Raw genomic sequence first — 8180 nt, forward strand, 5'->3', positions numbered from 1 at the left:
AGAGTTATATGAGCAGCAGAGGTCTTGCAAGTCCCTCAATTCAAAGAAGATATGGACCTCCAACTGCCTTGTCTCAATCACAGAACACTCTCCCTGTCCTAATGGCAAACACAGCCCCCGCCCTGCAGAGTAAGAAAAAGCCCAAGTGAAAAATTTAAAACTCACCACTTCCCACCCTGGAAAGCTCCACCCTGGAAAGCTACCCGGAGTCCTCAACAAATACTATATAAACTTCACAATAAATCTCTTGTGTGAGGTTAGTTGTGCCGTCTCACTTTTGTTTTGTTCATTTGTTCCCAACTGCCAGAAGAGCTTTCCATTAGAGCAGTAGCGCTTATATCGGTTCCATGACTCAGATAGGCTGGTGCCTGTGTTCCTGCTCAGTGTCTAAGCTGTACTGGGACCTTCATCTTCACTTGACCCACAACAGATTCACCCTCTGGTGCACTGATCGCTTGGCACTTCATCCACCTGTGGCAACCAGGTAAGTCCCCCCCCCCTTTTTTCATTTTAAATAATTCCCTGAGTCCGAAGAAGTGATCATTGAGCATCCTGTACAACTCTGGTACTCTTGGAGGCAGAGATACCCCTGTTCCAGTCTTAAAGGCTATTGCTGGCCCTCTTTGATCGACTCCATCCTCCTACCCTTGGAACCACAATCCCGCAATTTCCTTAGGCTCAACTGAGCCATTTTGCTTCCTAGCCCTCTTCTACTCCCTTCCCTATGGAGCTGCCTATAATCCTACAGCTCTGTGATGCCTTCACGGCTATTGTGGCTCTCTTTACTAACCCTTTACTATGGATAAGACCATCCTTTTTCTGTGCTTCACCAAAGCCCTGAGAGCAGGCACCAAGTCTCTACCCTGGCTTGGCCTGCCTAAACCTCTTAGCCCTGTGGAGTATGCTGATGGCCCACTAAATGGCTTGGTCCTTATTTATCTCTCCCAGATTACTGGGGACACCCTCAACTACAGGCTGCAGTGACATGTTTCTTTCTATTTCTCATCCATGGAATGTCTTCCATACCCATTCATTCTTCTTTAGATGCCTTTTAGAAAACCTCCAGCCTTTGTGACAACTGACCTGAAGAGCCCTAAATCTATTTGCTTTTACAATTAAATTAGGTCTCAATGATACTTAGATAATCTACTCAAAGGGCCTTAATGGCATTCCCAATATTATCTTTTTTCTCTTCTCCAAGCCCTGTTTGTTTTTGTGTGGTTACTCCCAGACACACTGTGTCAATGTCCTGATTTTAAAGTTACCATTGATGGATCTGTAAATTTACTGCAAAATATGAGCTAGGAGCCAGACCTAATGGGTAGGGGAGAAGGCAAAGGAGTAGGAGAACTGCAAGTGAACGAACTGTGGATACATTCATCCCTGCCTGCTGCACTTCTCAACTCCCTTCAGCATCCTCTGTCTATAGCCGGGGCTCAAATTTTTCCTATCTCTAATCATTCTTTAATTTCAGCTTCCTGGATTCAGTTCTACAGGGACTCAGGTAGGGTTTTGGTAGTCTTCGTGGTATGAGTAGCATTAGATGGTTCTTATGCTCTACCACTTCAATTCGAAGCTTGCTCTGGAGTCATGGTATGGTTCTACCTCCTCTAGACCCAAGCTTGCCTATTGAAAAGGTTTCATCTAAAATCTCTGTTCCATATCAAGCAGAATTCCTGACTGTGTTTTAAAGAAAGGAGAGAAACAAAGGATACACTGTTCCTATTGGGGACTATAATTACTCATCTCATACTCTTTGGGTTTGGGTTTAACTCTCTAAAACTTTTGCTAAGGTATAAACTTTGCATCAATATTTGTAAGCATATTGGATATGATAAAAATAAACTCTAAAATCTGTAATAAAGAGGTTAAATTAAAACTTGTTAATACCAGGGTTGATTATATATATATATATATATATATATATATATATATATATATGTTACTTATACATATGTAAAGTTAAAGGAAACATATGGCTGGCTGGCTGGCATCCCACTGAAATGGAAGTAGCCATGTGGCTAACAGACATCTTTGCTAAGTTTGGAAAAGATGAATTTTGCAATGTGACTTCATTCATATCTTGAAAAAAACAACAACAACAACAACAAAACCAGACCATATAACATAAGCCAGCCAAGGAAAAACAACTCCTTCTAGCTGTGAAGCCCAAACCAGATGATTCCTCTACTATTATAAAAAATGCTATTGAGCTTCCTCCTTATCAACCTTTACCATGGTCTTTTTTCCCCCTCTCTTGCCTCTTCAGTCTCTCTTCCTCCCTCTGTAGTGATATGCTGTCTGAATCAACCCTCTTGGGCATCTAATTCCTGCCCACTGGCAGTTCTTTGTCCTCCCCCTACTGGCTCCCTCTCTGCCATAGGATGCCTTTTACCTCTCCCCACCTGACCCAAACCAGCCATGGTTCTCCCTTTATGGGAGGTTGCTTGCTGAATGGCTTGACCAGGGTACACATCCCCTTCTGATTAAGTAAACCCTCAAATAGAAAAGAGGCTTGGGTCTTTCCTTGTTAAATTGTTCACCTTTTAAATAGAATGCCAGAATATGACCCTATCTTACAACTCACTTTATGTGATATTTGTATGATTCTCGCCAACAATTTTCTCCACAAGGAACACCAGGGTAAGGTACCTTCAGCTGAAATCCATCAAACTAATACCGCTGTCTAAGACTCAGCAGAGGCAGCCCCTGACTGGGATCCTGGAATGGAATACTCCAGGGATCAATTTCTAATTTGCCTTCTTTCTGGTTTCTACAAGGCTACCCTTAAAATGGTAAATTATGAACAAAATCTAAGAGGTCATCCAGGACAAAGAGAAAAATTTGTCTAATTCCTGGACCACCTTCAAAGGCCCATTTACAGTACAACAATCTGGATCCCAAGTTCCCAGATGGAAAACAAATCCTTATTATCTGATTTATATTCCAGGGTTTTTCTTACATTTGGTTCAACTTAAATATCTAGAAGGGGGACACCTGACTCCACAGTCAGAAATATCAACTGTGGTTTTCCAGGTCTACTATGAGCCAAATGGCTAAGTCCCAAAATAAAAATATTTGATACTGCCTGAGGCCTTTTCAGCCAGCCATAGCAGAATCTCTGGGTCGATGTTGAGAGACAGTGAGGAAGGTCATTAGGCTCTAGTATCTAGAAACTCTCTTAAAACCTTCTGACCATCCCCATGTGCATTTCTTGCATATGCATGTTTAATATCCAAGAGAACTCTACTGCTAATGAACAGTCCATCCTGAAAAGGTTAGGAAATTCATTCAGATCTAGTTGTCAATGTCTAATTCAGTTTCATACAATTCTCTTATCCATCTTTTCTTTACCTGGACTTATCCCATGTCTCTTTTCTCTATGTCTCAAAGGATGATTACCGTAAAAGTGGCCAGAAACGTATAAAAGTTAGAAATATTGATCCTGTTAATGCTATGTGACAAATCCGGGCCATCCTATTTACCTATAAGCTACTGAATGACACAGTGTCTGGTCACTTTGAAGAGTGCTGATTGTTTGCCCCTCCCAGGTCAAACTACCATTTGTAGCCTCACCCATCAGATTACTAGACTCTCTCCCCTTCATTAACTGCTCTGAGCCAAATACAACTACTACCTCTTATCTCTCCCACATCTCTATCTTGGGTATTGCCAACAGTTTTAACCACTCCAAGACATGCTTTCTGGACACACTGAATCCTTTAGACTGTAATAACACTTTGGCTGTATGCACCATCACCCAGTCCTTGTGTCTGTATATGTACAATGCCTAAATCCTCTGTGGTAGTCAGTTTAAAGCTGGGTGGTCTGGGACTCATGCTTTGATGTTTCTTTCTCCAAAATTAGGAGTGGTACCTGGTGATGAACTATCACTGATTCCCATCACAAGGTTTAGAGTAGAATAGCATGACAAATGAGCAATTCAGATCCTATCCTTTCTTTCAGTCTTGGTATAAGTGCTACCTGCACTACAGCAGCAGGACTAACTACTTCCTTAGCTCTTTATCTGAGTTTTCATCTAATTTCATCCAGTATCTCCAGTGGGTGGCTCAAGCCATCCTTAACCTCTAGGGCCAAAGAGAGTCATTGGCCACGATGGGGTTATAAAATCAGCAAGGTTTAGATTTATTAACAGCAGAGAGAGGTCGTCTTTGATTCTTCCTCAGGGAGGAATGTGCATCTAAGTCAACCAGTCAGGTATAATAAAAGGCAAGATACAATAACTCTAGAAGGATCTCCAAAACATAAAGAGCTTGATGTGTCTAGCAAGCAGACCATTTACAGTCCCATAGGGATCTGGATATTAACCTTCTTAACCCCATTTCTTTTATTAATCTTGCTAGTAGCACCCTGCTTTATAAACTTCTTGTTTAGATTTTGTTGACAATATATCCAGAAGATTTCTAACCAGACTTTTTATCAATTGCTATTACAGGATTACTGGCACTTGTCTACCAGGCCAGAGACCTAGGACTTCCAATTCTATCTAGACACTAAAGGACAAGCTCATCCCAAGAGCATTGAGGCCTCCATTCAGCAGCAAGTAGTCTAATGATTATGTCACCCTTTTCCTGACCACTGGTCATTTATCACTAATTCAAAGAAAAGGAGGAACTATAAGCCACGCAAGGCAATAGAGGCCGGATTCTACCCGCGTACCACTCTAATTGCTCTAATGGTCAGACTCAATCCCCTCCCTACAGAGTAAAATGTTCAAGCTCTGAAATGGAAAATTCACCAATTACCATCCTGGAAAGCTCTCTAGCACCCCAACCAAAAATCCTATATCAATCCCATCTTTTGCTTGGTATTCTGCTTTTCTTATGCCAGTAGAGGCAGTCATTCTTCTAGTCCTCCCCCCAATAAATCTCTTGTGTGAGGCTTGTTGTGTGGTGTGAGTTTTTACTAGTCCCTGGCTTCCAACAGCAGGGATATCTGAGTTCTATCTCGTGGTTTTGAAGAGGGGAGCTAGGATTTTATTGGTTACTAGGCTACATGTTATCCCTTTTATAGTCTAGCAAGGAATATTTTTTGTACCTTGTTCAATTCTTGACAGTTTCAGTGAGAATAAACTCTAAATTATTGTATTCATTTGCTTGGTGGAGGAAATATCAAGATAGAATATCATTTAGACAGTACAATGGTTACTTCACTCTGTTCTTAAGCAAGTCTATATTAGGAAGAGCAGCAAGGGTTGCAAAGAGATATGAAAACTGTGCTGCTTGGCATGGAAAGTAATTTAGACAAGATGGATACTAAGAATGGCACTATAATTATTTAAAAAATTAACATCATTCAAGAGAAATCAATAGCACACACATTAAAGTTTTCAAATTGTGAAAGTACAAATTTCTTTGAAAGAAGAAAGTCTAAACTTTGAACTACACTAAGGTCGTCTCTTGCTTGAAAACCTTTAGACAAGTGTTTCCCCACAAAGTCCTCCTGGGAAGCAGACATCAGTCAAGTCAAACACAGCTTGAGCATAAATTAGCAATATTATCCAGTGTCACTGGTTTCTACCAATGGACTCTAGTTACCAGGCAATGTGTGGCTTAGTTGGAGTCCATATAAGGAGACCACAAGTGCCACTGCATGATATTGGGAAGGTGTAACTAAGGTTGTGATTAAATATCTCAAGATGCTAGGATTGTGAGGCCTCTGCCAAGGAAAGGTGTACAGAATGAAGCACTGGAAGCAGAGGATAGCTGCACTCAGTATTTTAGAAGTCTTTTGTAACCCATGATTCTATTATGAACCACAGATGTCTAACATGCAGCTGAAGGGTTTGATGGTTTGTCTACAAGGTTTTTGTCTTCCTGTAATAAATGTTTTCTTGCTTTGCCTCATTCCTTCCTTTTGGAATAGGGTTGCTTATGCTATAGAATAAGGGAAGCATATAGCTCCAGGTTTTTGTTTGCCTGTTTATTTGTTTTGTTATGCTATTGTGGCTTATATTTAATGACTGCCTCAGTGGCAGATGAAATTCTAGACTTTTACCTTTGTACAATTTGAGAATGGTGAAAGAATATGAGGATTTTGGAGAATGAATTAAATGCATTTTACATTACAAAATGGTCATGAACCTACAGGAATAAGGAGTGAGAGGTTATGAGGTTTTTTTGTTTGTTTGTTTTTTTTTATTGTTTTAATTTATTTTTCAAGACAGGGTTTCTCTGTGTAGCCCTGGCTGTTCTGGAACTCATTCTGTAGACCAGGCTGGCCTTGAACTCAGAAATTTGCCTGTCTCTGCCTCCCAAATGCTGGGATTAAAGGCATGTGCCACCATGACCAGCCAATCCCTCCTTCTTTAACTTGCCTTTTACATGTGCACTTTCACAGCAACAAGAAAAAAGTAACTATTTCAAATAAATATACAACGTTTACCAATTTTCCATCAAAGGTAAAAGGAAGCACTCAACTTATGCATTTTACCCTAAGGCAGCATATGGAAAGAATACCTACTACATCTACGAAAAACTTATCTTTGTTTAAAAAAGAATTTTGGAAGCTGGCATTATTTCTCAGAAGGTAAAGATGCCTGTTGAAAATGCTGACATCATGAGCTCAATCCTGTGGATCTACAAGAAGGTGGGGATTAACTTCTACTAGTTGTCCTCTGACCTACATTTGCTTATGAAGGCAAACCACACACACACACACACACACACACACACACACACACACACTAAATTTCTAATGTTTTCAAAGTATTTGGGGGGTAGGCTCATATAGAGATGAATTTTTTACATTTTCTTTTATCTCTGAAATTTCAAACCTTATCAAGCTGGGCATGGTGATACCTGACATTAAACCCAGCATTTAGGATATTGAGACACTTAGAGCTCTATGAATTCAAGGCCATCATAGTCTACATAGTACATACCAAGATACATGGTAAGAACTTGTTTCAAACAACAACAGCACAATAAAAACAAAAGATAATGAAATCCAATGATTTTCAATGTTTAACTTTCATTTACTTGTTACATTTTTATGTTTTATAGTCACTTCTATTAATTATGTGATTTACTAGTGAAAGACCAAAGTACCACAGCTATATGTTTCACTGTGCATGTATATAGGATCTGCTTTATATAATGACCAATAAGCAAAAGTCATTGGTGGTAGTGTCATGATTGAAAGCTAATGTTCTTCTTGTTCTAATTCTGTACTAGAAATTTTGTGTTTTGCTGCTGGATAAAGTTAAAAAAATTATTCAATATCAAATGTATAAATTTTAATGTGAATCTTTATAGCATCTATTCCAAATGACTATTCTAACTATATAGAGATTCATTGACTTGTATAAGACTTTGGGTCTTGTTTTTTGGGTGTGTAATGTTCTTGTTTACACTTTTTTAGGATATAATAATGGTTTTTCAATTTTTTCAAATGAAAGAATCAACATGATTGAGCAATGGTCACAGCACACACCTATTATTTACATAAGTGTAGTTATATGGAATATAAGATACAGGATCATTATATTATTCCAATAACTTATAGTAATTATTCTGTGATAAATGATATTTCCATTATTGTATTAAGCTTAGTGTTATTGCCGAAAACTATCCCAAACAAATTTTACATACATTAAAAATTATGCAAAATAACTGACATAGTATGCTAATATTAGATGTTATAATCTCTTATTCTGTTGTTTTTCATTGACTGTATAGAAGGCATGACACACACAATCAAGTGAAGAAAAATCAATGGGGGAGCAGCATCAGGGGATGATGTCATTGTGTTATCTTAGGATATTGAGACTCCATCCCTGTATCACTCATACCACACCATATGAATAAGCGGATTGCTCCCTCTATAATTTCAATTGCTACATACCATTTAGAACAGGCAGTTTTGATAAACTCCATATTTAATAACTTTTAAATTTAAAGCTGAACATTTTTAATTTTCACTTCATCTTGGCATTTTCAGATTGTCACATTGGGATATCTATTGCTGTGCTAGAACACCATGACCAAAAGAAACATGGGTAGTAAAGGGTTTATGCAATATTAAGCTGATAGTTACTCATAATGGGAAGAAAATCTAGGCAAGAATCTGGAGGCAGGAAATGAAGCAGAAGCCATAAAGAAACAGTTCCCTGGCTTACTCTACATAGCTTGCTCAGCTTTTTTTTTTTTTTTTTTTTT

Source organism: Mus pahari, chromosome 22 (assembly GCF_900095145.1).
Source record: "Mus pahari chromosome 22, PAHARI_EIJ_v1.1, whole genome shotgun sequence".
NCBI lineage: Eukaryota > Metazoa > Chordata > Mammalia > Rodentia > Muridae > Mus > Mus pahari.